At 44.7% G+C, this 26,934-nt stretch overlaps 35 non-coding genes across 35 annotated transcripts; all 35 read right to left on the bottom strand.

Annotated features, from left to right (window-relative positions):
- Positions 1 to 141: 141 nt before the first annotated feature.
- trnad-guc (transfer RNA aspartic acid (anticodon GUC)) lies at positions 142 to 213 on the bottom strand. Its single transcript has one exon. It is a non-coding gene; the product is annotated as a tRNA-Asp (tRNA).
- Positions 214 to 1,695: 1,482 nt separating this feature from the next.
- Positions 1,696 to 1,767, bottom strand: trnad-guc (transfer RNA aspartic acid (anticodon GUC)). The gene has a single exon. It is a non-coding gene; the product is annotated as a tRNA-Asp (tRNA).
- Positions 1,768 to 2,472: 705 nt separating this feature from the next.
- Positions 2,473 to 2,544, bottom strand: trnad-guc (transfer RNA aspartic acid (anticodon GUC)). The gene has a single exon. It is a non-coding gene; the product is annotated as a tRNA-Asp (tRNA).
- A 705-nt stretch (positions 2,545 to 3,249) lies between these two features.
- Positions 3,250 to 3,321, bottom strand: trnad-guc (transfer RNA aspartic acid (anticodon GUC)). The gene has a single exon. It is a non-coding gene; the product is annotated as a tRNA-Asp (tRNA).
- A 705-nt stretch (positions 3,322 to 4,026) lies between these two features.
- On the bottom strand, positions 4,027 to 4,098 carry trnad-guc (transfer RNA aspartic acid (anticodon GUC)). The gene has a single exon. It is a non-coding gene; the product is annotated as a tRNA-Asp (tRNA).
- Positions 4,099 to 4,803: 705 nt separating this feature from the next.
- On the bottom strand, positions 4,804 to 4,875 carry trnad-guc (transfer RNA aspartic acid (anticodon GUC)). Its single transcript has one exon. It is a non-coding gene; the product is annotated as a tRNA-Asp (tRNA).
- A 705-nt stretch (positions 4,876 to 5,580) lies between these two features.
- trnad-guc (transfer RNA aspartic acid (anticodon GUC)) lies at positions 5,581 to 5,652 on the bottom strand. Its single transcript has one exon. It is a non-coding gene; the product is annotated as a tRNA-Asp (tRNA).
- Positions 5,653 to 6,357: 705 nt separating this feature from the next.
- Positions 6,358 to 6,429, bottom strand: trnad-guc (transfer RNA aspartic acid (anticodon GUC)). The gene has a single exon. It is a non-coding gene; the product is annotated as a tRNA-Asp (tRNA).
- Positions 6,430 to 7,134: 705 nt separating this feature from the next.
- On the bottom strand, positions 7,135 to 7,206 carry trnad-guc (transfer RNA aspartic acid (anticodon GUC)). Its single transcript has one exon. It is a non-coding gene; the product is annotated as a tRNA-Asp (tRNA).
- A 705-nt stretch (positions 7,207 to 7,911) lies between these two features.
- trnad-guc (transfer RNA aspartic acid (anticodon GUC)) lies at positions 7,912 to 7,983 on the bottom strand. The gene has a single exon. It is a non-coding gene; the product is annotated as a tRNA-Asp (tRNA).
- Positions 7,984 to 8,688: 705 nt separating this feature from the next.
- Positions 8,689 to 8,760, bottom strand: trnad-guc (transfer RNA aspartic acid (anticodon GUC)). The gene has a single exon. It is a non-coding gene; the product is annotated as a tRNA-Asp (tRNA).
- A 705-nt stretch (positions 8,761 to 9,465) lies between these two features.
- trnad-guc (transfer RNA aspartic acid (anticodon GUC)) lies at positions 9,466 to 9,537 on the bottom strand. The gene has a single exon. It is a non-coding gene; the product is annotated as a tRNA-Asp (tRNA).
- A 705-nt stretch (positions 9,538 to 10,242) lies between these two features.
- trnad-guc (transfer RNA aspartic acid (anticodon GUC)) lies at positions 10,243 to 10,314 on the bottom strand. The gene has a single exon. It is a non-coding gene; the product is annotated as a tRNA-Asp (tRNA).
- Positions 10,315 to 10,845: 531 nt separating this feature from the next.
- trnag-gcc (transfer RNA glycine (anticodon GCC)) lies at positions 10,846 to 10,916 on the bottom strand. Its single transcript has one exon. It is a non-coding gene; the product is annotated as a tRNA-Gly (tRNA).
- Positions 10,917 to 11,029: 113 nt separating this feature from the next.
- trnad-guc (transfer RNA aspartic acid (anticodon GUC)) lies at positions 11,030 to 11,101 on the bottom strand. The gene has a single exon. It is a non-coding gene; the product is annotated as a tRNA-Asp (tRNA).
- A 1,318-nt stretch (positions 11,102 to 12,419) lies between these two features.
- trnag-gcc (transfer RNA glycine (anticodon GCC)) lies at positions 12,420 to 12,490 on the bottom strand. The gene has a single exon. It is a non-coding gene; the product is annotated as a tRNA-Gly (tRNA).
- A 113-nt stretch (positions 12,491 to 12,603) lies between these two features.
- trnad-guc (transfer RNA aspartic acid (anticodon GUC)) lies at positions 12,604 to 12,675 on the bottom strand. Its single transcript has one exon. It is a non-coding gene; the product is annotated as a tRNA-Asp (tRNA).
- Positions 12,676 to 13,390: 715 nt separating this feature from the next.
- Positions 13,391 to 13,462, bottom strand: trnad-guc (transfer RNA aspartic acid (anticodon GUC)). The gene has a single exon. It is a non-coding gene; the product is annotated as a tRNA-Asp (tRNA).
- Positions 13,463 to 14,177: 715 nt separating this feature from the next.
- Positions 14,178 to 14,249, bottom strand: trnad-guc (transfer RNA aspartic acid (anticodon GUC)). Its single transcript has one exon. It is a non-coding gene; the product is annotated as a tRNA-Asp (tRNA).
- Positions 14,250 to 14,964: 715 nt separating this feature from the next.
- Positions 14,965 to 15,036, bottom strand: trnad-guc (transfer RNA aspartic acid (anticodon GUC)). Its single transcript has one exon. It is a non-coding gene; the product is annotated as a tRNA-Asp (tRNA).
- A 715-nt stretch (positions 15,037 to 15,751) lies between these two features.
- trnad-guc (transfer RNA aspartic acid (anticodon GUC)) lies at positions 15,752 to 15,823 on the bottom strand. Its single transcript has one exon. It is a non-coding gene; the product is annotated as a tRNA-Asp (tRNA).
- Positions 15,824 to 16,538: 715 nt separating this feature from the next.
- On the bottom strand, positions 16,539 to 16,610 carry trnad-guc (transfer RNA aspartic acid (anticodon GUC)). Its single transcript has one exon. It is a non-coding gene; the product is annotated as a tRNA-Asp (tRNA).
- Positions 16,611 to 17,325: 715 nt separating this feature from the next.
- On the bottom strand, positions 17,326 to 17,397 carry trnad-guc (transfer RNA aspartic acid (anticodon GUC)). The gene has a single exon. It is a non-coding gene; the product is annotated as a tRNA-Asp (tRNA).
- Positions 17,398 to 18,112: 715 nt separating this feature from the next.
- trnad-guc (transfer RNA aspartic acid (anticodon GUC)) lies at positions 18,113 to 18,184 on the bottom strand. The gene has a single exon. It is a non-coding gene; the product is annotated as a tRNA-Asp (tRNA).
- A 715-nt stretch (positions 18,185 to 18,899) lies between these two features.
- On the bottom strand, positions 18,900 to 18,971 carry trnad-guc (transfer RNA aspartic acid (anticodon GUC)). Its single transcript has one exon. It is a non-coding gene; the product is annotated as a tRNA-Asp (tRNA).
- A 715-nt stretch (positions 18,972 to 19,686) lies between these two features.
- trnad-guc (transfer RNA aspartic acid (anticodon GUC)) lies at positions 19,687 to 19,758 on the bottom strand. The gene has a single exon. It is a non-coding gene; the product is annotated as a tRNA-Asp (tRNA).
- Positions 19,759 to 20,473: 715 nt separating this feature from the next.
- Positions 20,474 to 20,545, bottom strand: trnad-guc (transfer RNA aspartic acid (anticodon GUC)). The gene has a single exon. It is a non-coding gene; the product is annotated as a tRNA-Asp (tRNA).
- Positions 20,546 to 21,260: 715 nt separating this feature from the next.
- Positions 21,261 to 21,332, bottom strand: trnad-guc (transfer RNA aspartic acid (anticodon GUC)). Its single transcript has one exon. It is a non-coding gene; the product is annotated as a tRNA-Asp (tRNA).
- A 1,502-nt stretch (positions 21,333 to 22,834) lies between these two features.
- Positions 22,835 to 22,906, bottom strand: trnad-guc (transfer RNA aspartic acid (anticodon GUC)). Its single transcript has one exon. It is a non-coding gene; the product is annotated as a tRNA-Asp (tRNA).
- A 531-nt stretch (positions 22,907 to 23,437) lies between these two features.
- On the bottom strand, positions 23,438 to 23,508 carry trnag-gcc (transfer RNA glycine (anticodon GCC)). Its single transcript has one exon. It is a non-coding gene; the product is annotated as a tRNA-Gly (tRNA).
- A 113-nt stretch (positions 23,509 to 23,621) lies between these two features.
- Positions 23,622 to 23,693, bottom strand: trnad-guc (transfer RNA aspartic acid (anticodon GUC)). The gene has a single exon. It is a non-coding gene; the product is annotated as a tRNA-Asp (tRNA).
- Positions 23,694 to 24,408: 715 nt separating this feature from the next.
- Positions 24,409 to 24,480, bottom strand: trnad-guc (transfer RNA aspartic acid (anticodon GUC)). The gene has a single exon. It is a non-coding gene; the product is annotated as a tRNA-Asp (tRNA).
- A 715-nt stretch (positions 24,481 to 25,195) lies between these two features.
- On the bottom strand, positions 25,196 to 25,267 carry trnad-guc (transfer RNA aspartic acid (anticodon GUC)). Its single transcript has one exon. It is a non-coding gene; the product is annotated as a tRNA-Asp (tRNA).
- A 715-nt stretch (positions 25,268 to 25,982) lies between these two features.
- Positions 25,983 to 26,054, bottom strand: trnad-guc (transfer RNA aspartic acid (anticodon GUC)). Its single transcript has one exon. It is a non-coding gene; the product is annotated as a tRNA-Asp (tRNA).
- Positions 26,055 to 26,769: 715 nt separating this feature from the next.
- trnad-guc (transfer RNA aspartic acid (anticodon GUC)) lies at positions 26,770 to 26,841 on the bottom strand. Its single transcript has one exon. It is a non-coding gene; the product is annotated as a tRNA-Asp (tRNA).
- Between the last annotated feature and the right edge of the window lie 93 nt (positions 26,842 to 26,934).

The raw sequence follows: 26,934 nt of genomic DNA, 5'->3' as shown, positions 1-26,934 counted from the left end.
GAGAATTCTACCACTGAACAACCAATGCCTTGGAATACTGAGATAATGCTGGAAATCGTATCATAAAGCTTTATCTCCAAGCATATTTTTCGCATAGTGGGCTCAGCTACATTGTTCACCCTAAAAAAAAAGCAGTCCTTTCTCCCCGTCGGGGAATTGAACCCCGGTCTCCCGCGTGACAGGCGGGGATACTCACCACTATACTAACGAGGAGCTGGTGTGGTGGACGTTTGAAAAAACGTGGAGCATTGGTACTAACTATACGTTTGTAGTGTTGGGCTTTAACACTTCTAACAAAAACATCTGTATAGACTGAATGGTTAGAGCTAGAAACTACTGTGACCCCTCTATGGAAAGCTGGGACTCTCACGAAAACGTACATGTAATCGATTTCGCTCTATACCACTCACAGGCCACACACTCGTAGTTAGAAGGTGACGTGTTTGTGGGATGTCCCAGGACATTGTCACAAATGCCAAACTCAAGACAGTTGTCGATGACTAGTTGGTTACTCGTTTCCCATTTAACAACTAAAGCCTTGCACAAAGTAAATCACCTCACACACTGGACATCTACAATGGATTCATCAAAGTCTTCTGAGAATGAGTAAATGTCCAAACTGAAAATGAAAGCAAAGTCAGATTTTTCAAGAGAGTTGAGATTTCTGTTGGCCTGGCAATCGAGCACAGATTTCTTCCTCAGGGGTTTCTCGAAATTACATGTTCAAAACATCCTGCATTGGCCGGGAATCGAACCCAGGCCTCCCGCGTGGCAGGCGAGAATTCTACCACTGAACAACCAATGCCTTGGAATACTGAGATAATGCTGGAAATCGTATCATAAAGCTTTATCTCCAAGCATATTTTTCGCATAGTGGGCTCAGCTACATTGTTCACCCTAAAAAAAAAGCAGTCCTTTCTCCCCATCGGGGAATTGAACCCCGGTCTCCCGCGTGACAGGTGGGGATACTCACCACTATACTAACGAGGAGCTGGTGTGGTGGACGTTTGAAAAAACGTGGAGCATTGGTACTAACTATACGTTTGCAGTGTTGGGCTTTAACACTTCTAACAAAAACATCTGTATAGACTGAATGGTTAGAGCTAGAAACTACTGTGACCCCTCTATGGAAAGCTGGGACTCTCACGAAAACGTACATGTAATCGATTTCGCTCTATACCACTCACAGGCCACACACTCGTAGTTAGAAGGTGACGCGTTTGTGGGATGTCCCAGGACATTGTCACAAATGCCAAACTCAAGACAGTTGTCGATGACTAGTTGGTTACTCGTTTCCCATTTAACAACTAAAGCCTTGCACAAAGTAAATCACCTCACACACTGGACATCTACAATGGATTCATCAAAGTCTTCTGAGAATGAGTAAATGTCCAAACTGAAAATGAAAGCAAAGTCAGATTTTTCAAGAGAGTTGAGATTTCTGTTGGCCTGGCAATCGAGCACAGATTTCTTCCTCAGGGGTTTCTCGAAATTACATGTTCAAAACATCCTGCATTGGCCGGGAATCGAACCCAGGCCTCCCGCGTGGCAGGCGAGAATTCTACCACTGAACAACCAATGCCTTGGAATACTGAGATAATGCTGGAAATCGTATCATAAAGCTTTATCTCCAAGCATATTTTTCGCATAGTGGGCTCAGCTACATTGTTCACCCTAAAAAAAAAGCAGTCCTTTCTCCCCGTCGGGGAATTGAACCCCGGTCTCCCGCGTGACAGGCGGGGATACTCACCACTATACTAACGAGGAGCTGGTGTGGTGGACGTTTGAAAAAACGTGGAGCATTGGTACTAACTATACGTTTGCAGTGTTGGGCTTTAACACTTCTAACAAAAACATCTGTATAGACTGAATGGTTAGAGCTAGAAACTACTGTGACCCCTCTATGGAAAGCTGGGACTCTCACGAAAACGTACATGTAATCGATTTCGCTCTATACCACTCACAGGCCACACACTCGTAGTTAGAAGGTGACGCGTTTGTGGGATGTCCCAGGACATTGTCACAAATGCCAAACTCAAGACAGTTGTCGATGACTAGTTGGTTACTCGTTTCCCATTTAACAACTAAAGCCTTGCACAAAGTAAATCACCTCACACACTGGACATCTACAATGGATTCATCAAAGTCTTCTGAGAATGAGTAAATGTCCAAACTGAAAATGAAAGCAAAGTCAGATTTTTCAAGAGAGTTGAGATTTCTGTTGGCCTGGCAATCGAGCACAGATTTCTTCCTCAGGGGTTTCTCGAAATTACATGTTCAAAACATCCTGCATTGGCCGGGAATCGAACCCAGGCCTCCCGCGTGGCAGGCGAGAATTCTACCACTGAACAACCAATGCCTTGGAATACTGAGATAATGCTGGAAATCGTATCATAAAGCTTTATCTCCAAGCATATTTTTCGCATAGTGGGCTCAGCTACATTGTTCACCCTAAAAAAAAAGCAGTCCTTTCTCCCCGTCGGGGAATTGAACCCCGGTCTCCCGCGTGACAGGCGGGGATACTCACCACTATACTAACGAGGAGCTGGTGTGGTGGACGTTTGAAAAAACGTGGAGCATTGGTACTAACTATACGTTTGCAGTGTTGGGCTTTAACACTTCTAACAAAAACATCTGTATAGACTGAATGGTTAGAGCTAGAAACTACTGTGACCCCTCTATGGAAAGCTGGGACTCTCACGAAAACGTACATGTAATCGATTTCGCTCTATACCACTCACAGGCCACACACTCGTAGTTAGAAGGTGACGCGTTTGTGGGATGTCCCAGGACATTGTCACAAATGCCAAACTCAAGACAGTTGTCGATGACTAGTTGGTTACTCGTTTCCCATTTAACAACTAAAGCCTTGCACAAAGTAAATCACCTCACACACTGGACATCTACAATGGATTCATCAAAGTCTTCTGAGAATGAGTAAATGTCCAAACTGAAAATGAAAGCAAAGTCAGATTTTTCAAGAGAGTTGAGATTTCTGTTGGCCTGGCAATCGAGCACAGATTTCTTCCTCAGGGGTTTCTCGAAATTACATGTTCAAAACATCCTGCATTGGCCGGGAATCGAACCCAGGCCTCCCGCGTGGCAGGCGAGAATTCTACCACTGAACAACCAATGCCTTGGAATACTGAGATAATGCTGGAAATCGTATCATAAAGCTTTATCTCCAAGCATATTTTTTGCATAGTGGGCTCAGCTACATTGTTCACCCTAAAAAAAAAGCAGTCCTTTCTCCCCGTCGGGGAATTGAACCCCGGTCTCCCGCGTGACAGGCGGGGATACTCACCACTATACTAACGAGGAGCTGGTGTGGTGGACGTTTGAAAAAACGTGGAGCATTGGTACTAACTATACGTTTGCAGTGTTGGGCTTTAACACTTCTAACAAAAACATCTGTATAGACTGAATGGTTAGAGCTAGAAACTACTGTGACCCCTCTATGGAAAGCTGGGACTCTCACGAAAACGTACATGTAATCGATTTCGCTCTATACCACTCACAGGCCACACACTCGTAGTTAGAAGGTGACGCGTTTGTGGGATGTCCCAGGACATTGTCACAAATGCCAAACTCAAGACAGTTGTCGATGACTAGTTGGTTACTCGTTTCCCATTTAACAACTAAAGCCTTGCACAAAGTAAATCACCTCACACACTGGACATCTACAATGGATTCATCAAAGTCTTCTGAGAATGAGTAAATGTCCAAACTGAAAATGAAAGCAAAGTCAGATTTTTCAAGAGAGTTGAGATTTCTGTTGGCCTGGCAATCGAGCACAGATTTCTTCCTCAGGGGTTTCTCGAAATTACATGTTCAAAACATCCTGCATTGGCCGGGAATCGAACCCAGGCCTCCCGCGTGGCAGGCGAGAATTCTACCACTGAACAACCAATGCCTTGGAATACTGAGATAATGCTGGAAATCGTATCATAAAGCTTTATCTCCAAGCATATTTTTCGCATAGTGGGCTCAGCTACATTGTTCACCCTAAAAAAAAAGCAGTCCTTTCTCCCCGTCGGGGAATTGAACCCCGGTCTCCCGCGTGACAGGCGGGGATACTCACCACTATACTAACGAGGAGCTGGTGTGGTGGACGTTTGAAAAAACGTGGAGCATTGGTACTAACTATACGTTTGCAGTGTTGGGCTTTAACACTTCTAACAAAAACATCTGTATAGACTGAATGGTTAGAGCTAGAAACTACTGTGACCCCTCTATGGAAAGCTGGGACTCTCACGAAAACGTACATGTAATCGATTTCGCTCTATACCACTCACAGGCCACACACTCGTAGTTAGAAGGTGACGCGTTTGTGGGATGTCCCAGGACATTGTCACAAATGCCAAACTCAAGACAGTTGTCGATGACTAGTTGGTTACTCGTTTCCCATTTAACAACTAAAGCCTTGCACAAAGTAAATCACCTCACACACTGGACATCTACAATGGATTCATCAAAGTCTTCTGAGAATGAGTAAATGTCCAAACTGAAAATGAAAGCAAAGTCAGATTTTTCAAGAGAGTTGAGATTTCTGTTGGCCTGGCAATCGAGCACAGATTTCTTCCTCAGGGGTTTCTCGAAATTACATGTTCAAAACATCCTGCATTGGCCGGGAATCGAACCCAGGCCTCCCGCGTGGCAGGCGAGAATTCTACCACTGAACAACCAATGCCTTGGAATACTGAGATAATGCTGGAAATCGTATCATAAAGCTTTATCTCCAAGCATATTTTTCGCATAGTGGGCTCAGCTACATTGTTCACCCTAAAAAAAAAGCAGTCCTTTCTCCCCGTCGGGGAATTGAACCCCGGTCTCCCGCGTGACAGGCGGGGATACTCACCACTATACTAACGAGGAGCTGGTGTGGTGGACGTTTGAAAAAACGTGGAGCATTGGTACTAACTATACGTTTGCAGTGTTGGGCTTTAACACTTCTAACAAAAACATCTGTATAGACTGAATGGTTAGAGCTAGAAACTACTGTGACCCCTCTATGGAAAGCTGGGACTCTCACGAAAACGTACATGTAATCGATTTCGCTCTATACCACTCACAGGCCACACACTCGTAGTTAGAAGGTGACGCGTTTGTGGGATGTCCCAGGACATTGTCACAAATGCCAAACTCAAGACAGTTGTCGATGACTAGTTGGTTACTCGTTTCCCATTTAACAACTAAAGCCTTGCACAAAGTAAATCACCTCACACACTGGACATCTACAATGGATTCATCAAAGTCTTCTGAGAATGAGTAAATGTCCAAACTGAAAATGAAAGCAAAGTCAGATTTTTCAAGAGAGTTGAGATTTCTGTTGGCCTGGCAATCGAGCACAGATTTCTTCCTCAGGGGTTTCTCGAAATTACATGTTCAAAACATCCTGCATTGGCCGGGAATCGAACCCAGGCCTCCCGCGTGGCAGGCGAGAATTCTACCACTGAACAACCAATGCCTTGGAATACTGAGATAATGCTGGAAATCGTATCATAAAGCTTTATCTCCAAGCATATTTTTCGCATAGTGGGCTCAGCTACATTGTTCACCCTAAAAAAAAAGCAGTCCTTTCTCCCCGTCGGGGAATTGAACCCCGGTCTCCCGCGTGACAGGCGGGGATACTCACCACTATACTAACGAGGAGCTGGTGTGGTGGACGTTTGAAAAAACGTGGAGCATTGGTACTAACTATACGTTTGCAGTGTTGGGCTTTAACACTTCTAACAAAAACATCTGTATAGACTGAATGGTTAGAGCTAGAAACTACTGTGACCCCTCTATGGAAAGCTGGGACTCTCACGAAAACGTACATGTAATCGATTTCGCTCTATACCACTCACAGGCCACACACTCGTAGTTAGAAGGTGACGCGTTTGTGGGATGTCCCAGGACATTGTCACAAATGCCAAACTCAAGACAGTTGTCGATGACTAGTTGGTTACTCGTTTCCCATTTAACAACTAAAGCCTTGCACAAAGTAAATCACCTCACACACTGGACATCTACAATGGATTCATCAAAGTCTTCTGAGAATGAGTAAATGTCCAAACTGAAAATGAAAGCAAAGTCAGATTTTTCAAGAGAGTTGAGATTTCTGTTGGCCTGGCAATCGAGCACAGATTTCTTCCTCAGGGGTTTCTCGAAATTACATGTTCAAAACATCCTGCATTGGCCGGGAATCGAACCCAGGCCTCCCGCGTGGCAGGCGAGAATTCTACCACTGAACAACCAATGCCTTGGAATACTGAGATAATGCTGGAAATCGTATCATAAAGCTTTATCTCCAAGCATATTTTTCGCATAGTGGGCTCAGCTACATTGTTCACCCTAAAAAAAAAGCAGTCCTTTCTCCCCGTCGGGGAATTGAACCCCGGTCTCCCGCGTGACAGGCGGGGATACTCACCACTATACTAACGAGGAGCTGGTGTGGTGGACGTTTGAAAAAACGTGGAGCATTGGTACTAACTATACGTTTGCAGTGTTGGGCTTTAACACTTCTAACAAAAACATCTGTATAGACTGAATGGTTAGAGCTAGAAACTACTGTGACCCCTCTATGGAAAGCTGGGACTCTCACGAAAACGTACATGTAATCGATTTCGCTCTATACCACTCACAGGCCACACACTCGTAGTTAGAAGGTGACGCGTTTGTGGGATGTCCCAGGACATTGTCACAAATGCCAAACTCAAGACAGTTGTCGATGACTAGTTGGTTACTCGTTTCCCATTTAACAACTAAAGCCTTGCACAAAGTAAATCACCTCACACACTGGACATCTACAATGGATTCATCAAAGTCTTCTGAGAATGAGTAAATGTCCAAACTGAAAATGAAAGCAAAGTCAGATTTTTCAAGAGAGTTGAGATTTCTGTTGGCCTGGCAATCGAGCACAGATTTCTTCCTCAGGGGTTTCTCGAAATTACATGTTCAAAACATCCTGCATTGGCCGGGAATCGAACCCAGGCCTCCCGCGTGGCAGGCGAGAATTCTACCACTGAACAACCAATGCCTTGGAATACTGAGATAATGCTGGAAATCGTATCATAAAGCTTTATCTCCAAGCATATTTTTCGCATAGTGGGCTCAGCTACATTGTTCACCCTAAAAAAAAAGCAGTCCTTTCTCCCCGTCGGGGAATTGAACCCCGGTCTCCCGCGTGACAGGCGGGGATACTCACCACTATACTAACGAGGAGCTGGTGTGGTGGACGTTTGAAAAAACGTGGAGCATTGGTACTAACTATACGTTTGCAGTGTTGGGCTTTAACACTTCTAACAAAAACATCTGTATAGACTGAATGGTTAGAGCTAGAAACTACTGTGACCCCTCTATGGAAAGCTGGGACTCTCACGAAAACGTACATGTAATCGATTTCGCTCTATACCACTCACAGGCCACACACTCGTAGTTAGAAGGTGACGCGTTTGTGGGATGTCCCAGGACATTGTCACAAATGCCAAACTCAAGACAGTTGTCGATGACTAGTTGGTTACTCGTTTCCCATTTAACAACTAAAGCCTTGCACAAAGTAAATCACCTCACACACTGGACATCTACAATGGATTCATCAAAGTCTTCTGAGAATGAGTAAATGTCCAAACTGAAAATGAAAGCAAAGTCAGATTTTTCAAGAGAGTTGAGATTTCTGTTGGCCTGGCAATCGAGCACAGATTTCTTCCTCAGGGGTTTCTCGAAATTACATGTTCAAAACATCCTGCATTGGCCGGGAATCGAACCCAGGCCTCCCGCGTGGCAGGCGAGAATTCTACCACTGAACAACCAATGCCTTGGAATACTGAGATAATGCTGGAAATCGTATCATAAAGCTTTATCTCCAAGCATATTTTTCGCATAGTGGGCTCAGCTACATTGTTCACCCTAAAAAAAAAGCAGTCCTTTCTCCCCGTCGGGGAATTGAACCCCGGTCTCCCGCGTGACAGGCGGGGATACTCACCACTATACTAACGAGGAGCTGGTGTGGTGGACGTTTGAAAAAACGTGGAGCATTGGTACTAACTATACGTTTGCAGTGTTGGGCTTTAACACTTCTAACAAAAACATCTGTATAGACTGAATGGTTAGAGCTAGAAACTACTGTGACCCCTCTATGGAAAGCTGGGACTCTCACGAAAACGTACATGTAATCGATTTCGCTCTATACCACTCACAGGCCACACACTCGTAGTTAGAAGGTGACGCGTTTGTGGGATGTCCCAGGACATTGTCACAAATGCCAAACTCAAGACAGTTGTCGATGACTAGTTGGTTACTCGTTTCCCATTTAACAACTAAAGCCTTGCACAAAGTAAATCACCTCACACACTGGACATCTACAATGGATTCATCAAAGTCTTCTGAGAATTAGTAAATGTCCAAACTGAAAATGAAAGCAAAGTCAGATTTTTCAAGAGAGTTGAGATTTCTGTTGGCCTGGCAATCGAGCACAGATTTCTTCCTCAGGGGTTTCTCGAAATTACATGTTCAAAACATCCTGCATTGGCCGGGAATCGAACCCAGGCCTCCCGCGTGGCAGGCGAGAATTCTACCACTGAACAACCAATGCCTTGGAATACTGAGATAATGCTGGAAATCGTATCATAAAGCTTTATCTCCAAGCATATTTTTCGCATAGTGGGCTCAGCTACATTGTTCACCCTAAAAAAAAAGCAGTCCTTTCTCCCCGTCGGGGAATTGAACCCCGGTCTCCCGCGTGACAGGCGGGGATACTCACCACTATACTAACGAGGAGCTGGTGTGGTGGACGTTTGAAAAAACGTGGAGCATTGGTACTAACTATACGTTTGCAGTGTTGGGCTTTAACACTTCTAACAAAAACATCTGTATAGACTGAATGGTTAGAGCTAGAAACTACTGTGACCCCTCTATGGAAAGCTGGGACTCTCACGAAAACGTACATGTAATCGATTTCGCTCTATACCACTCACAGGCCACACACTCGTAGTTAGAAGGTGACGCGTTTGTGGGATGTCCCAGGACATTGTCACAAATGCCAAACTCAAGACAGTTGTCGATGACTAGTTGGTTACTCGTTTCCCATTTAACAACTAAAGCCTTGCACAAAGTAAATCACCTCACACACTGGACATCTACAATGGATTCATCAAAGTCTTCTGAGAATGAGTAAATGTCCAAACTGAAAATGAAAGCAAAGTCAGATTTTTCAAGAGAGTTGAGATTTCTGTTGGCCTGGCAATCGAGCACAGATTTCTTCCTCAGGGGTTTCTCGAAATTACATGTTCAAAACATCCTGCATTGGCCGGGAATCGAACCCAGGCCTCCCGCGTGGCAGGCGAGAATTCTACCACTGAACAACCAATGCCTTGGAATACTGAGATAATGCTGGAAATCGTATCATAAAGCTTTATCTCCAAGCATATTTTTCGCATAGTGGGCTCAGCTACATTGTTCACCCTAAAAAAAAAGCAGTCCTTTCTCCCCGTCGGGGAATTGAACCCCGGTCTCCCGCGTGACAGGCGGGGATACTCACCACTATACTAACGAGGAGCTGGTGTGGTGGACGTTTGAAAAAACGTGGAGCATTGGTACTAACTATACGTTTGCAGTGTTGGGCTTTAACACTTCTAACAAAAACATCTGTATAGACTGAATGGTTAGAGCTAGAAACTACTGTGACCCCTCTATGGAAAGCTGGGACTCTCACGAAAACGTACATGTAATCGATTTCGCTCTATACCACTCACAGGCCACACACTCGTAGTTAGAAGGTGACGCGTTTGTGGGATGTCCCAGGACATTGTCACAAATGCCAAACTCAAGACAGTTGTCGATGACTAGTTGGTTACTCGTTTCCCATTTAACAACTAAAGCCTTGCACAAAGTAAATCACCTCACACACTGGACATCTACAATGGATTCATCAAAGTCTTCTGAGAATGAGTAAATGTCCAAACTGAAAATGAAAGCAAAGTCAGATTTTTCAAGAGAGTTGAGATTTCTGTTGGCCTGGCAATCGAGCACAGATTTCTTCCTCAGGGGTTTCTCGAAATTACATGTTCAAAACATCCTGCATTGGCCGGGAATCGAACCCAGGCCTCCCGCGTGGCAGGCGAGAATTCTACCACTGAACAACCAATGCCTTGGAATACTGAGATAATGCTGGAAATCGTATCATAAAGCTTTATCTCCAAGCATATTTTTCGCATAGTGGGCTCAGCTACATTGTTCACCCTAAAAAAAAAGCAGTCCTTTCTCCCCGTCGGGGAATTGAACCCCGGTCTCCCGCGTGACAGGCGGGGATACTCACCACTATACTAACGAGGAGCTGGTGTGGTGGACGTTTGAAAAAACGTGGAGCATTGGTACTAACTATACGTTTGCAGTGTTGGGCTTTAACACTTCTAACAAAAACATCTGTATAGACTGAATGGTTAGAGCTAGAAACTACTGTGACCCCTCTATGGAAAGCTGGGACTCTCACGAAAACGTACATGTAATCGATTTCGCTCTATACCACTCACAGGCCACACACTCGTAGTTAGAAGGTGACGCGTTTGTGGGATGTCCCAGGACATTGTCACAAATGCCAAACTCAAGACAGTTGTCGATGACTAGTTGGTTACTCGTTTCCCATTTAACAACTAAAGCCTTGCACAAAGTAAATCACCTCACACACTGGACATCTACAATGGATTCATCAAAGTCTTCTGAGAATGAGTAAATGTCCAAACTGAAAATGAAAGCAAAGTCAGATTTTTCAAGAGTCAGTTGAGATTTCTGTTGGCCTGGCAATCGAGCACAGATTTCTCCCTCAGGGGTTTGCATACTTCTCGAAATTACATGTTCAAAACATCCTGCATTGGCCGGGAATCGAACCCGGGCCTCCCGCGTGGCAGGCGAGAATTCTACCACTGAACAACCAATGCCTTGGAATACTGAGATAATGCTGGAAATCGTATCATAAAGCTTTATCTCCAAGCATATTTTTCGCATAGTGGGCTCAGCTACATTGTTCACCCTAAAAAAAAAGCAGTCCTTTCTCCCCGTCGGGGAATTGAACCCCGGTCTCCCGCGTGACAGGCGGGGATACTCACCACTATACCAACGAGGAGCTGGTGTGGTGGACGTCTGAAAAAACGTGGAGCATTGGTACTAACTATACGTTTGCAGTGTTGGGCTTTAACACTTCTAACAAAAACATCTGTATAGACTGAATGGTTAGAGCTAGAAACTACTGTAACCCCTCTATGGAAAGCTGGGACTCTCACGAAAACGTACATGTAATCGATTTCGCTCTATACCACTCACAGGCCACACACTCGTAGTTAGAAGGTGACGTGTTTGTGGGATGTCCCAGGACATTGTCACAAATGCCAAACTCAAGACAGTTGTCGATGACTAGTTGGTTACTCGTTTCCCATTTAACAACTTAAGCCTTGCACAAAGTAAATCACCTCACACACTGGACATCTACAATGGATTCACCAAAGTCTTCTGAGAATGAGTAAATGTCCAAACTGAAAATGAAAGCAAAGTCAGATTTTTCAAGAGTCAGTTGAGATTTCTGTTGGCCTGGCAATCGAGCACAGATTTCTCCCTCAGGGGTTTGCATACTTCTCGAAATTACATGTTCAAAACATCCTGCATTGGCCGGGAATCGAACCCGGGCCTCCCGCATGGCAGGCTAGAATTCTACCACTGAACAACCAATGCCTTGGAATACTGAGATAATGCTGGAAATCGTATCATAAAGCTTTATCTCCAAGCATATTTTTCGCATAGTGGGCTCAGCTACATTGTTCACCCTAAAAAAAAAGCAGTCCTTTCTCCCCGTCGGGGAATTGAACCCCGGTCTCCCGCGTGACAGGCGGGGATACGCACCACTATACCAACGAGGAGCTGGTGTGGTGGACGTCTGAAAAAACGTGGAGCATTGGTACTAACTATACGTTTGCAGTGTTGGGCTTTAACACTTCTAACAAAAACATCTGTATAGACTGAATGGTTAGAGCTAGAAACTACTGTGACCCCTCTATGGAAAGCTGAGACTCTCACGAAAACGTACATGTAATCGATTTCGCTCTATACCACTCACAGGCCACACACTCGTAGTTAGAAGGTGACGCGTTTGTGGGATGTCCCAGGACATTGTCACAAATGCCAAACTCAAGACAGTTGTCGATGACTAGTTGGTTACTCGTTTCCCATTTAACAACTTAAGCCTTGCACAAAGTAAATCACCTCACACACTGGACATCTACAATGGATTCACCAAAGTCTTCTGAGAATGAGTAAATGTCCAAACTGAAAATGAAAGCAAAGTCAGATTTTTCAAGAGTCAGTTGAGATTTCTGTTGGCCTGGCAATCGAGCACAGATTTCTCCCTCAGGGGTTTGCATACTTCTCGAAATTACATGTTCAAAACATCCTGCATTGGCCGGGAATCGAACCCGGGCCTCCCGCGTGGCAGGCGAGAATTCTACCACTGAACAACCAATGCCTTGGAATACTGAGATAATGCTGGAAATCGTATCATAAAGCTTTATCTCCAAGCATATTTTTCGCATAGTGGGCTCAGCTACATTGTTCACCCTAAAAAAAAAGCAGTCCTTTCTCCCCGTCGGGGAATTGAACCCCGGTCTCCCGCGTGACAGGCGGGGATACTCACCACTATACCAACGAGGAGCTGGTGTGGTGGACGTCTGAAAAAACGTGGAGCATTGGTACTAACTATACGTTTGCAGTGTTGGGCTTTAACACTTCTAACAAAAACATCTGTATAGACTGAATGGTTAGAGCTAGAAACTACTGTAACCCCTCTATGGAAAGCTGGGACTCTCACGAAAACGTACATGTAATCGATTTCGCTCTATACCACTCACAGGCCACACACTCGTAGTTAGAAGGTGACGTGTTTGTGGGATGTCCCAGGACATTGTCACAAATGCCAAACTCAAGACAGTTGTCGATGACTAGTTGGTTACTCGTTTCCCATTTAACAACTTAAGCCTTGCACAAAGTAAATCACCTCACACACTGGACATCTACAATGGATTCACCAAAGTCTTCTGAGAATGAGTAAATGTCCAAACTGAAAATGAAAGCAAAGTCAGATTTTTCAAGAGTCAGTTGAGATTTCTGTTGGCCTGGCAATCGAGCACAGATTTCTCCCTCAGGGGTTTGCATACTTCTCGAAATTACATGTTCAAAACATCCTGCATTGGCCGGGAATCGAACCCGGGCCTCCCGCATGGCAGGCTAGAATTCTACCACTGAACAACCAATGCCTTGGAATACTGAGATAATGCTGGAAATCGTATCATAAAGCTTTATCTCCAAGCATATTTTTCGCATAGTGGGCTCAGCTACATTGTTCACCCTAAAAAAAAAGCAGTCCTTTCTCCCCGTCGGGGAATTGAACCCCGGTCTCCCGCGTGACAGGCGGGGATACTCACCACTATACCAACGAGGAGCTGGTGTGGTGGACGTCTGAAAAAACGTGGAGCATTGGTACTAACTATACGTTTGCAGTGTTGGGCTTTAACACTTCTAACAAAAACATCTGTATAGACTGAATGGTTAGAGCTAGAAACTACTGTAACCCCTCTATGGAAAGCTGGGACTCTCACGAAAACGTACATGTAATCGATTTCGCTCTATACCACTCACAGGCCACACACTCGTAGTTAGAAGGTGACGTGTTTGTGGGATGTCCCAGGACATTGTCACAAATGCCAAACTCAAGACAGTTGTCGATGACTAGTTGGTTACTCGTTTCCCATTTAACAACTTAAGCCTTGCACAAAGTAAATCACCTCACACAATGGACATCTACAATGGATTCACCAAAGTCTTCTGAGAATGAGTAAATGTCCAAACTGAAAATGAAAGCAAAGTCAGATTTTTCAAGAGTCAGTTGAGATTTCTGTTGGCCTGGCAATCGAGCACAGATTTCTCCCTCAGGGGTTTGCATACTTCTCGAAATTACATGTTCAAAACATCCTGCATTGGCCGGGAATCGAACCCGGGCCTCCCGCATGGCAGGCTAGAATTCTACCACTGAACAACCAATGCCTTGGAATACTGAGATAATGCTGGAAATCGTATCATAAAGCTTTATCTCCAAGCATATTTTTCGCATAGTGGGCTCAGCTACATTGTTCACCCTAAAAAAAAAGCAGTCCTTTCTCCCCGTCGGGGAATTGAACCCCGGTCTCCCGCGTGACAGGCGGGGATACTCACCACTATACCAACGAGGAGCTGGTGTGGTGGACGTCTGAAAAAACGTGGAGCATTGGTACTAACTATACGTTTGCAGTGTTGGGCTTTAACACTTCTAACAAAAACATATGTATAGACTGAATGGTTAGAGCTAGAAACTACTGTGACCCCTCTATGGAAAGCTGAGACTCTCACGAAAACGTACATGTAATCGATTTCGCTCTATACCACTCACAGGCCACACACTCGTAGTTAGAAGGTGACGCGTTTGTGGGATGTCCCAGGACATTGTCACAAATGCCAAACTCAAGACAGTTGTCGATGACTAGTTGGTTACTCGTTTCCCATTTAACAACTTAAGCCTTGCACAAAGTAAATCACCTCACACACTGGACATCTACAATGGATTCACCAAAGTCTTCTGAGAATGAGTAAATGTCCAAACTGAAAATGAAAGCAAAGTCAGATTTTTCAAGAGTCAGTTGAGATTTCTGTTGGCCTGGCAATCGAGCACAGATTTCTCCCTCAGGGGTTTGCATACTTCTCGAAATTACATGTTCAAAACATCCTGCATTGGCCGGGAATCGAACCCGGGCCTCCCGCATGGCAGGCTAGAATTCTACCACTGAACAACCAATGCCTTGGAATACTGAGATAATGCTGGAAATCGTATCATAAAGCTTTATCTCCAAGCATATTTTTCGCATAGTGGGCTCAGCTACATTGTTCACCCTAAAAAAAAAGCAGTCCTTTCTCCCCGTCGGGGAATTGAACCCCGGTCTCCCGCGTGACAGGCGGGGATACTCACCACTATACCAACGAGGAGCTGGTGTGGTGGACGTCTGAAAAAACGTGGAGCATTGGTACTAACTATACGTTTGCAGTGTTGGGCTTTAACACTTCTAACAAAAACATCTGTATAGACTGAATGGTTAGAGCTAGAAACTACTGTAACCCCTCTATGGAAAGCTGGGACTCTCACGAAAACGTACATGTAATCGATTTCGCTCTATACCACTCACAGGCCACACACTCGTAGTTAGAAGGTGACGTGTTTGTGGGATGTCCCAGGACATTGTCACAAATGCCAAACTCAAGACAGTTGTCGATGACTAGTTGGTTACTCGTTTCCCATTTAACAACTTAAGCCTTGCACAAAGTAAATCACCTCACACACTGGACATCTACAATGGATTCACCAAAGTCTTCTGAGAATGAGTAAATGTCCAAACTGAAAATGAAAGCAAAGTCAGATTTTTCAAGAGTCAGTTGAGATTTCTGTTGGCCTGGCAATCGAGCACAGATTTCTCCCTCAGGGGTTTGCATACTTCTCGAAATTACATGTTCAAAACATCCTGCATTGGCCGGGAATCGAACCCGGGCCTCCCGCATGGCAGGCTAGAATTCTACCACTGAACAACCAATGCCTTGGAATACTGAGATAATGCTGGAAATCGTATCATAAAGCTTTATCTCCAAGCATATTTTTCGCATAGTGGGCTCAGCTACATTGTTCACCCTAAAAAAAAAGCAGTCCTTTCTCCCCGTCGGGGAATTGAACCCCGGTCTCCCGCGTGACAGGCGGGGATACTCACCACTATACCAACGAGGAGCTGGTGTGGTGGACGTCTGAAAAAACGTGGAGCATTGGTACTAACTATACGTTTGCAGTGTTGGGCTTTAACACTTCTAACAAAAACATCTGTATAGACTGAATGGTTAGAGCTAGAAACTACTGTAACCCCTCTATGGAAAGCTGGGACTCTCACGAAAACGTACATGTAATCGATTTCGCTCTATACCACTCACAGGCCACACACTCGTAGTTAGAAGGTGACGTGTTTGTGGGATGTCCCAGGACATTGTCACAAATGCCAAACTCAAGACAGTTGTCGATGACTAGTTGGTTACTCGTTTCCCATTTAACAACTTAAGCCTTGCACAAAGTAAATCACCTCACACACTGGACATCTACAATGGATTCACCAAAGTCTTCTGAGAATGAGTAAATGTCCAAACTGAAAATGAAAGCAAAGTCAGATTTTTCAAGAGTCAGTTGAGATTTCTGTTGGCCTGGCAATCGAGCACAGATTTCTCCCTCAGGGGTTTGCATACTTCTCGAAATTACATGTTCAAAACATCCTGCATTGGCCGGGAATCGAACCCGGGCCTCCCGCATGGCAGGCTAGAATTCTACCACTGAACAACCAATGCCTTGGAATACTGAGATAATGCTGGAAATCGTATCATAAAGCTTTATCTCCAAGCATATTTTTCGCATAGTGGGCTCAGCTACATTGTTCACCCTAAAAAAAAAGCAGTCCTTTCTCCCCGTCGGGGAATTGAACCCCGGTCTCCCGCGTGACAGGCGGGGATACTCACCACTATACCAACGAGGAGCTGGTGTGGTGGACGTCTGAAAAAACGTGGAGCATTGGTACTAACTATACGTTTGCAGTGTTGGGCTTTAACACTTCTAACAAAAACATCTGTATAGACTGAATGGTTAGAGCTAGAAACTACTGTAACCCCTCTATGGAAAGCTGGGACTCTCACGAAAACGTACATGTAATCGATTTCGCTCTATACCACTCACAGGCCACACACTCGTAGTTAGAAGGTGACGTGTTTGTGGGATGTCCCAGGACATTGTCACAAATGCCAAACTCAAGACAGTTGTCGATGACTAGTTGGTTACTCGTTTCCCATTTAACAACTTAAGCCTTGCACAAAGTAAATCACCTCACACACTGGACATCTACAATGGATTCACCAAAGTCTTCTGAGAATGAGTAAATGTCCAAACTGAAAATGAAAGCAAAGTCAGATTTTTCAAGAGTCAGTTGAGATTTCTGTTGGCCTGGCAATCGAGCACAGATTTCTCCCTCAGGGGTTTGCATACTTCTCGAAATTACATGTTCAAAACATCCTGCATTGGCCGGGAATCGAACCCGGGCCTCCCGCATGGCAGGCTAGAATTCTACCACTGAACAACCAATGCCTTGGAATACTGAGATAATGCTGGAAATCGTATCATAAAGCTTTATCTCCAAGCATATTTTTCGCATAGTGGGCTCAGCTACATTGTTCACCCTAAAAAAAAAGCAGTCCTTTCTCCCCGTCGGGGAATTGAACCCCGGTCTCCCGCGTGACAGGCGGGGATACTCACCACTATACCAACGAGGAGCTGGTGTGGTGGACGTCTGAAAAAACGTGGAGCATTGGTACTAACTATACGTTTGCAGTGTTGGGCTTTAACACTTCTAACAAAAACATCTGTATAGACTGAATGGTTAGAGCTAGAAACTACTGTAACCCCTCTATGGAAAGCTGGGACTCTCACGAAAACGTACATGTAATCGATTTCGCTCTATACCACTCACAGGCCACACACTCGTAGTTAGAAGGTGACGTGTTTGTGGGATGTCCCAGGACATTGTCACAAATGCCAAACTCAAGACAGTTGTCGATGACTAGTTGGTTACTCGTTTCCCATTTAACAACTTAAGCCTTGCACAAAGTAAATCACCTCACACACTGGACATCTACAATGGATTCACCAAAGTCTTCTGAGAATGAGTAAATGTCCAAACTGAAAATGAAAGCAAAGTCAGATTTTTCAAGAGTCAGTTGAGATTTCTGTTGGCCTGGCAATCGAGCACAGATTTCTCCCTCAGGGGTTTGCATACTTCTCGAAATTACATGTTCAAAACATCCTGCATTGGCCGGGAATCGAACCCGGGCCTCCCGCATGGCAGGCTAGAATTCTACCACTGAACAACCAATGCCTTGGAATACTGAGATAATGCTGGAAATCGTATCATAAAGCTTTATCTCCAAGCATATTTTTCGCATAGTGGGCTCAGCTACATTGTTCACCCTAAAAAAAAAGCAGTCCTTTCTCCCCGTCGGGGAATTGAACCCCGGTCTCCCGCGTGACAGGCGGGGATACTCACCACTATACCAACGAGGAGCTGGTGTGGTGGACGTCTGAAAAAACGTGGAGCATTGGTACTAACTATACGTTTGCAGTGTTGGGCTTTAACACTTCTAACAAAAACATCTGTATAGACTGAATGGTTAGAGCTAGAAACTACTGTGACCCCTCTATGGAAAGCTGAGACTCTCACGAAAACGTACATGTAATCGATTTCGCTCTATACCACTCACAGGCCACACACTCGTAGTTAGAAGGTGACGCGTTTGTGGGATGTCCCAGGACATTGTCACAAATGCCAAACTCAAGACAGTTGTCGATGACTAGTTGGTTACTCGTTTCCCATTTAACAACTTAAGCCTTGCACAAAGTAAATCACCTCACACACTGGACATCTACAATGGATTCACCAAAGTCTTCTGAGAATGAGTAAATGTCCAAACTGAAAATGAAAGCAAAGTCAGATTTTTCAAGAGTCAGTTGAGATTTCTGTTGGCCTGGCAATCGAGCACAGATTTCTCCCTCAGGGGTTTGCATACTTCTCGAAATTACATGTTCAAAACATCCTGCATTGGCCGGGAATCGAACCCGGGCCTCCCGCATGGCAGGCTAGAATTCTACCACTGAACAACCAATGCCTTGGAATACTGAGATAATGCTGGAAATCGTATCATAAAGCTTTATCTCCAAGCATATTTTTCGCATAGTGGGCTCAGCTACATTGTTCACCCTAAAAAAAAAGCAGTCCTTTCTCCCCGTCGGGGAATTGAACCCCGGTCTCCCGCGTGACAGGCGGGGATACTCACCACTATACCAACGAGGAGCTGGTGTGGTGGACGTCTGAAAAAACGTGGAGCATTGGTACTAACTATACGTTTGCAGTGTTGGGCTTTAACACTTCTAACAAAAACATATGTATAGACTGAATGGTTAGAGCTAGAAACTACTGTGACCCCTCTATGGAAAGCTGAGACTCTCACGAAAACGTACATGTAATCGATTTCGCTCTATACCACTCACAGGCCACACACTCGTAGTTAGAAGGTGACGCGTTTGTGGGATGTCCCAGGACATTGTCACAAATGCCAAACTCAAGACAGTTGTCGATGACTAGTTGGTTACTCGTTTCCCATTTAACAACTTAAGCCTTGCACAAAGTAAATCACCTCACACACTGGACATCTACAATGGATTCACCAAAGTCTTCTGAGAATGAGTAAATGTCCAAACTGAAAATGAAAGCAAAGTCAGATTTTTCAAGAGTCAGTTGAGATTTCTGTTGGCCTGGCAATCGAGCACAGATTTCTCCCTCAGGGGTTTGCATACTTCTCGAAATTACATGTTCAAAACATCCTGCATTGGCCGGGAATCGAACCCGGGCCTCCCGCATGGCAGGCTAGAATTCTACCACTGAACAACCAATGCCTTGGAATACTGAGATAATGCTGGAAATCGTATCATAAAGCTTTATCTCCAAGCATATTTTTCGCATAGTGGGCTCAGCTACATTGTTCACCCTAAAAAAAAAGCAGTCCTTTCTCCCCGTCGGGGAATTGAACCCCGGTCTCCCGCGTGACAGGCGGGGATACTCACCACTATACCAACGAGGAGCTGGTGTGGTGGACGTCTGAAAAAACGTGGAGCATTGGTACTAACTATACGTTTGCAGTGTTGGGCTTTAACACTTCTAACAAAAACATCTGTATAGACTGAATGGTTAGAGCTAGAAACTACTGTAACCCCTCTATGGAAAGCTGGGACTCTCACGAAAACGTACATGTAATCGATTTCGCTCTATACCACTCACAGGCCACACACTCGTAGTTAGAAGGTGACGTGTTTGTGGGATGTCCCAGGACATTGTCACAAATGCCAAACTCAAGACAGTTGTCGATGACTAGTTGGTTACTCGTTTCCCATTTAACAACTTAAGCCTTGCACAAAGTAAATCACCTCACACACTGGACATCTACAATGGATTCACCAAAGTCTTCTGAGAATGAGTAAATGTCCAAACTGAAAATGAAAGCAAAGTCAGATTTTTCAAGAGTCAGTTGAGATTTCTGTTGGCCTGGCAATCGAGCACAGATTTCTCCCTCAGGGGTTTGCATACTTCTCGAAATTACATGTTCAAAACATCCTGCATTGGCCGGGAATCGAACCCGGGCCTCCCGCATGGCAGGCTAGAATTCTACCACTGAACAACCAATGCCTTGGAATACTGAGATAATGCTGGAAATCGTATCATAAAGCTTTATCTCCAAGCATATTTTTCGCATAGTGGGCTCAGCTACATTGTTCACCCTAAAAAAAAAGCAGTCCTTTCTCCCCGTCGGGGAATTGAACCCCGGTCTCCCGCGTGACAGGCGGGGATACTCACCACTATACCAACGAGGAGCTGGTGTGGTGGACGTCTGAAAAAACGTGGAGCATTGGTACTAACTATACGTTTGCAGTGTTGGGCTTTAACACTTCTAACAAAAACATCTGTATAGACTGAATGGTTAGAGCTAGAAACTACTGTAACCCCTCTATGGAAAGCTGGGACTCTCACGAAAACGTACATGTAATCGATTTCGCTCTATACCACTCACAGGCCACACACTCGTAGTTAGAAGGTGACGTGTTTGTGGGATGTCCCAGGACATTGTCACAAATGCCAAACTCAAGACAGTTGTCGATGACTAGTTGGTTACTCGTTTCCCATTTAACAACTTAAGCCTTGCACAAAGTAAATCACCTCACACACTGGACATCTACAATGGATTCACCAAAGTCTTCTGAGAATGAGTAAATGTCCAAACTGAAAATGAAAGCAAAGTCAGATTTTTCAAGAGTCAGTTGAGATTTCTGTTGGCCTGGCAATCGAGCACAGATTTCTCCCTCAGGGGTTTGCATACTTCTCGAAATTACATGTTCAAAACATCCTGCATTGGCCGGGAATCAAACCCGGGCCTCCCGCATGGCAGGCTAGAATTCTACCACTGAACAACCAATGCCTTGGAATACTGAGATAATGCTGGAAATCGTATCATAAAGCTTTATCTCCAAGCATATTTTTCGCATAGTGGGCTCAGCTACATTGTTCACCCTAAAAAAAAAGCAGTCCTTTCTCCCCGTCGGGGAATTGAACCCCGGTCTCCCGCGTGACAGGCGGGGATACTCACCACTATACCAACGAGGAGCTGGTGTGGTGGACGTCTGAAAAAAAGTGGAGCATTGGTACTAACTATACGTTTGCAGTGTTGGGCTTTAACACTTCTAACAAAAACATCTGTATAGACTGAATGGTTAGAGCTAGAAACTACTGTAACCCCTCTATGGAAAGCTGGGACTCTCACGAAAACGTACATGTAATCGATTTCGCTCTATACCACTCACAGGCCACACACTCGTAGTTAGAAGGTGACGTGTTTGTGGGATGTCCCAGGACATTGTCACAAATGCCAAACTCAAGACAGTTGTCGATGACTAGTTGGTTACTCGTTTCCCATTTAACAACTTAAGCCTTGCACAAAGTAAATCACCTCACACACTGGACATCTACAATGGATTCACCAAAGTCTTCTGAGAATGAGTAAATGTCCAAACTGAAAATGAAAGCAAAGTCAGATTTTTCAAGAGTCAGTTGAGATTTCTGTTGGCCTGGCAATCGAGCACAGATTTCTCCCTCAGGGGTTTGCATACTTCTCGAAATTACATGTTCAAAACATCCTGCATTGGCCGGGAATCGAACCCGGGCCTCCCGCATGGCAGGCTAGAATTCTACCACTGAACAACCAATGCCTTGGAATACTGAGATAATGCTGGAAATCGTATCATAAAGCTTTATCTCCAAGCATATTTTTCGCATAGTGGGCTCAGCTACATTGTTCACCCTAAAAAAAAAGCAGTCCTTTCTCCCCTTCGGGGAATTGAACCCCGGTCTCCCGCGTGACAGGCGGGGATACTCACCACTATACCAACGAGGAGCTGGTGTGGTGGACGTCTGAAAAAACGTGGAGCATTGGTACTAACTATACGTTTGCAGTGTTGGGCTTTAACACTTCTAACAAAAACATCTGTATAGACTGAATGGTTAGAGCTAGAAACTACTGTGACCCCTCTATGGAAAGCTGAGACTCTCACGAAAACGTACATGTAATCGATTTCGCTCTATACCACTCACAGGCCACACACTCGTAGTTAGAAGGTGACGCGTTTGTGGGATGTCCCAGGACATTGTCACAAATGCCAAACTCAAGACAGTTGTCGATGACTAGTTGGTTACTCGTTTCCCATTTAACAACTTAAGCCTTGCACAAAGTAAATCACCTCACACACTGGACATCTACAATGGATTCACCAAAGTCTTCTGAGAATGAGTAAATGTCCAAACTGAAAATGAAAGCAAAGTCAGATTTTTCAAGAGTCAGTTGAGATTTCTGTTGGCCTGGCAATCGAGCACAGATTTCTCCCTCAGGGGTTTGCATACTTCTCGAAATTACATGTTCAAAACATCCTGCATTGGCCGGGAATCGAACCCGGGCCTCCCGCATGGCAGGCTAGAATTCTACCACTGAACAACCAATGCCTTGGAATACTGAGATAATGCTGGAAATCGTATCATAAAGCTTTATCTCCAAGCATATTTTTCGCATAGTGGGCTCAGCTACATTGTTCACCCTAAAAAAAAAGCAGTCCTTTCTCCCCGTCGGGGAATTGAACCCCGGTCTCCCGCGTGACAGGCGGGGATACTCACCACTATACCAACGAGGAGCTGGTGTGGTGGACGTCTGAAAAAACGTGGAGCATTGGTACTAACTATACGTTTGCAGTGTTGGGCTTTAACACTTCTAACAAAAACATCTGTATAGACTGAATGGTTAGAGCTAGAAACTACTGTAACCCCTCTATGGAAAGCTGGGACTCTCACGAAAACGTACATGTAATCGATTTCGCTCTATACCACTCACAGGCCACACACTCGTAGTTAGAAGGTGACGTGTTTGTGGGATGTCCCAGGACATTGTCACAAATGCCAAACTCAAGACAGTTGTCGATGACTAGTTGGTTACTCGTTTCCCATTTAACAACTTAAGCCTTGCACAAAGTAAATCACCTCACACACTGGACATCTACAATGGATTCACCAAAGTCTTCTGAGAATGAGTAAATGTCCAAACTGAAAATGAAAGCAAAGTCAGATTTTTCAAGAGTCAGTTGAGATTTCTGTTGGCCTGGCAATCGAGCACAGATTTCTCCCTCAGGGGTTTGCATACTTCTCGAAATTACATGTTCAAAACATCCTGCATTGGCCGGGAATCGAACCCGGGCCTCCCGCGTGGCAGGCGAGAATTCTACCACTGAACAACCAATGCCTTGGAATACTGAGATAATGCTGGAAATCGTATCATAAAGCTTTATCTCCAAGCATATTTTTCGCATAGTGGGCTCAGCTACATTGTTCACCCTAAAAAAAAAGCAGTCCTTTCTCCCCGTCGGGGAATTGAACCCCGGTCTCCCGCGTGACAGGCGGGGATACTCACCACTATACCAACGAGGAGCTGGTGTGGTGGACGTCTGAAAAAACGTGGAGCATTGGTACTAACTATACGTTTGCAGTGTTGGGCTTTAACACTTCTAACAAAAACATCTGTATAGACTGAATGGTTAGAGCTAGAAACTACTGTAACCCCTCTATGGAAAGCTGGGACTCTCACGAAAACGTACATGTAATCGATTTCGCTCTATACCACTCACAGGCCACACACTCGTAGTTAGAAGGTGACGTGTTTGTGGGATGTCCCAGGACATTGTCACAAATGCCAAACTCAAGACAGTTGTCGATGACTAGTTGGTTACTCGTTTCCCATTTAACAACTTAAGCCTTGCACAAAGTAAATCACCTCACACACTGGACATCTACAATGGATTCACCAAAGTCTTCTGAGAATGAGTAAATGTCCAAACTGAAAATGAAAGCAAAGTCAGATTTTTCAAGAGTCAGTTGAGATTTCTGTTGGCCTGGCAATCGAGCACAGATTTCTCCCTCAGGGGTTTGCATACTTCTCGAAATTACATGTTCAAAACATCCTGCATTGGCCGGGAATCGAACCCGGGCCTCCCGCATGGCAGGCTAGAATTCTACCACTGAACAACCAATGCCTTGGAATACTGAGATAATGCTGGAAATCGTATCATAAAGCTTTATCTCCAAGCATATTTTTCGCATAGTGGGCTCAGCTACATTGTTCACCCTAAAAAAAAAGCAGTCCTTTCTCCCCGTCGGGGAATTGAACCCCGGTCTCCCGCGTGACAGGCGGGGATACTCACCACTATACCAACGAGGAGCTGGTGTGGTGGACGTCTGAAAAAACGTGGAGCATTGGTACTAACTATACGTTTGCAGTGTTGGGCTTTAACACTTCTAACAAAAACATCTGTATAGACTGAATGGTTAGAGCTAGAAACTACTGTAACCCCTCTATGGAAAGCTGGGACTCTCACGAAAACGTACATGTAATCGATTTCGCTCTATACCACTCACAGGCCACACACTCGTAGTTAGAAGGTGACGTGTTTGTGGGATGTCCCAGGACATTGTCACAAATGCCAAACTCAAGACAGTTGTCGATGACTAGTTGGTTACTCGTTTCCCATTTAACAACTTAAGCCTTGCACAAAGTAAATCACCTCACACACTGGACATCTACAATGGATTCACCAAAGTCTTCTGAGAATGAGTAAATGTCCAAACTGAAAATGAAAGCAAAGTCAGATTTTTCAAGAGTCAGTTGAGATTTCTGTTGGCCTGGCAATCGAGCACAGATTTCTCCCTCAGGGGTTTGCATACTTCTCGAAATTACATGTTCAAAACATCCTGCATTGGCCGGGAATCGAACCCGGGCCTCCCGCATGGCAGGCTAGAATTCTACCACTGAACAACCAATGCCTTGGAATACTGAGATAATGCTGGAAATCGTATCATAAAGCTTTATCTCCAAGCATATTTTTCGCATAGTGGGCTCAGCTACATTGTTCACCCTAAAAAAAAAGCAGTCCTTTCTCCCCGTCGGGGAATTGAACCCCGGTCTCCCGCGTGACAGGCGGGGATACTCACCACTATACCAACGAGGAGCTGGTGTGGTGGACGTCTGAAAAAACGTGGAGCATTGGTACTAACTATACGTTTGCAGTGTTGGGCTTTAACACTTCTAACAAAAACATATGTATAGACTGAATGGTTAGAGCTAGAAACTACTGTGACCCCTCTATGGAAAGCTGAGACTCTCACGAAAACGTACATGTAATCGATTTCGCTCTATACCACTCACAGGCCACACACTCGTAGTTAGAAGGTGACGCGTTTGTGGGATGTCCCAGGACATTGTCACAAATGCCAAACTCAAGACAGTTGTCGATGACTAGTTGGTTACTCGTTTCCCATTTAACAACTTAAGCCTTGCACAAAGTAAATCACCTCACACACTGGACATCTACAATGGATTCACCAAAGTCTTCTGAGAATGAGTAAATGTCCAAACTGAAAATGAAAGCAAAGTCAGATTTTTCAAGAGTCAGTTGAGATTTCTGTTGGCCTGGCAATCGAGCACAGATTTCTCCCTCAGGGGTTTGCATACTTCTCGAAATTACATGTTCAAAACATCCTGCATTGGCCGGGAATCGAACCCGGGCCTCCCGCATGGCAGGCTAGAATTCTACCACTGAACAACCAATGCCTTGGAATACTGAGATAATGCTGGAAATCGTATCATAAAGCTTTATCTCCAAGCATATTTTTCGCATAGTGGGCTCAGCTACATTGTTCACCCTAAAAAAAAAGCAGTCCTTTCTCCCCGTCGGGGAATTGAACCCCGGTCTCCCGCGTGACAGGCGGGGATACTCACCACTATACCAACGAGGAGCTGGTGTGGTGGACGTCTGAAAAAACGTGGAGCATTGGTACTAACTATACGTTTGCAGTGTTGGGCTTTAACACTTCTAACAAAAACATCTGTATAGACTGAATGGTTAGAGCTAGAAACTACTGTAACCCCTCTATGGAAAGCTGGGACTCTCACGAAAACGTACATGTAATCGATTTCGCTCTATACCACTCACAGGCCACACACTCGTAGTTAGAAGGTGACGTGTTTGTGGGATGTCCCAGGACATTGTCACAAATGCCAAACTCAAGACAGTTGTCGATGACTAGTTGGTTACTCGTTTCCCATTTAACAACTTAAGCCTTGCACAAAGTAAATCACCTCACACACTGGACATCTACAATGGATTCACCAAAGTCTTCTGAGAATGAGTAAATGTCCAAACTGAAAATGAAAGCAAAGTCAGATTTTTCAAGAGTCAGTTGAGATTTCTGTTGGCCTGGCAATCGAGCACAGATTTCTCCCTCAGGGGTTTGCATACTTCTCGAAATTACATGTTCAAAACATCCTGCATTGGCCGGGAATCGAACCCGGGCCTCCCGCATGGCAGGCTAGAATTCTACCACTGAACAACCAATGCCTTGGAATACTGAGATAATGCTGGAAATCGTATCATAAAGCTTTATCTCCAAGCATATTTTTCGCATAGTGGGCTCAGCTACATTGTTCACCCTAAAAAAAAAGCAGTCCTTTCTCCCCGTCGGGGAATTGAACCCCGGTCTCCCGCGTGACAGGCGGGGATACTCACCACTATACCAACGAGGAGCTGGTGTGGTGGACGTCTGAAAAAACGTGGAGCATTGGTACTAACTATACGTTTGCAGTGTTGGGCTTTAACACTTCTAACAAAAACATCTG

The sequence above is a fragment of the Oncorhynchus mykiss genome, chromosome 29, assembly GCF_057628025.1.
Source record: "Oncorhynchus mykiss isolate SJ-2025 chromosome 29, ASM5762802v1, whole genome shotgun sequence".
In the NCBI taxonomy this organism is placed as follows: domain Eukaryota; kingdom Metazoa; phylum Chordata; class Actinopteri; order Salmoniformes; family Salmonidae; genus Oncorhynchus; species Oncorhynchus mykiss.
Note: the sequence above shows the minus strand (reverse complement) of the source record. Positions and strands in the feature narration are given on the sequence as shown.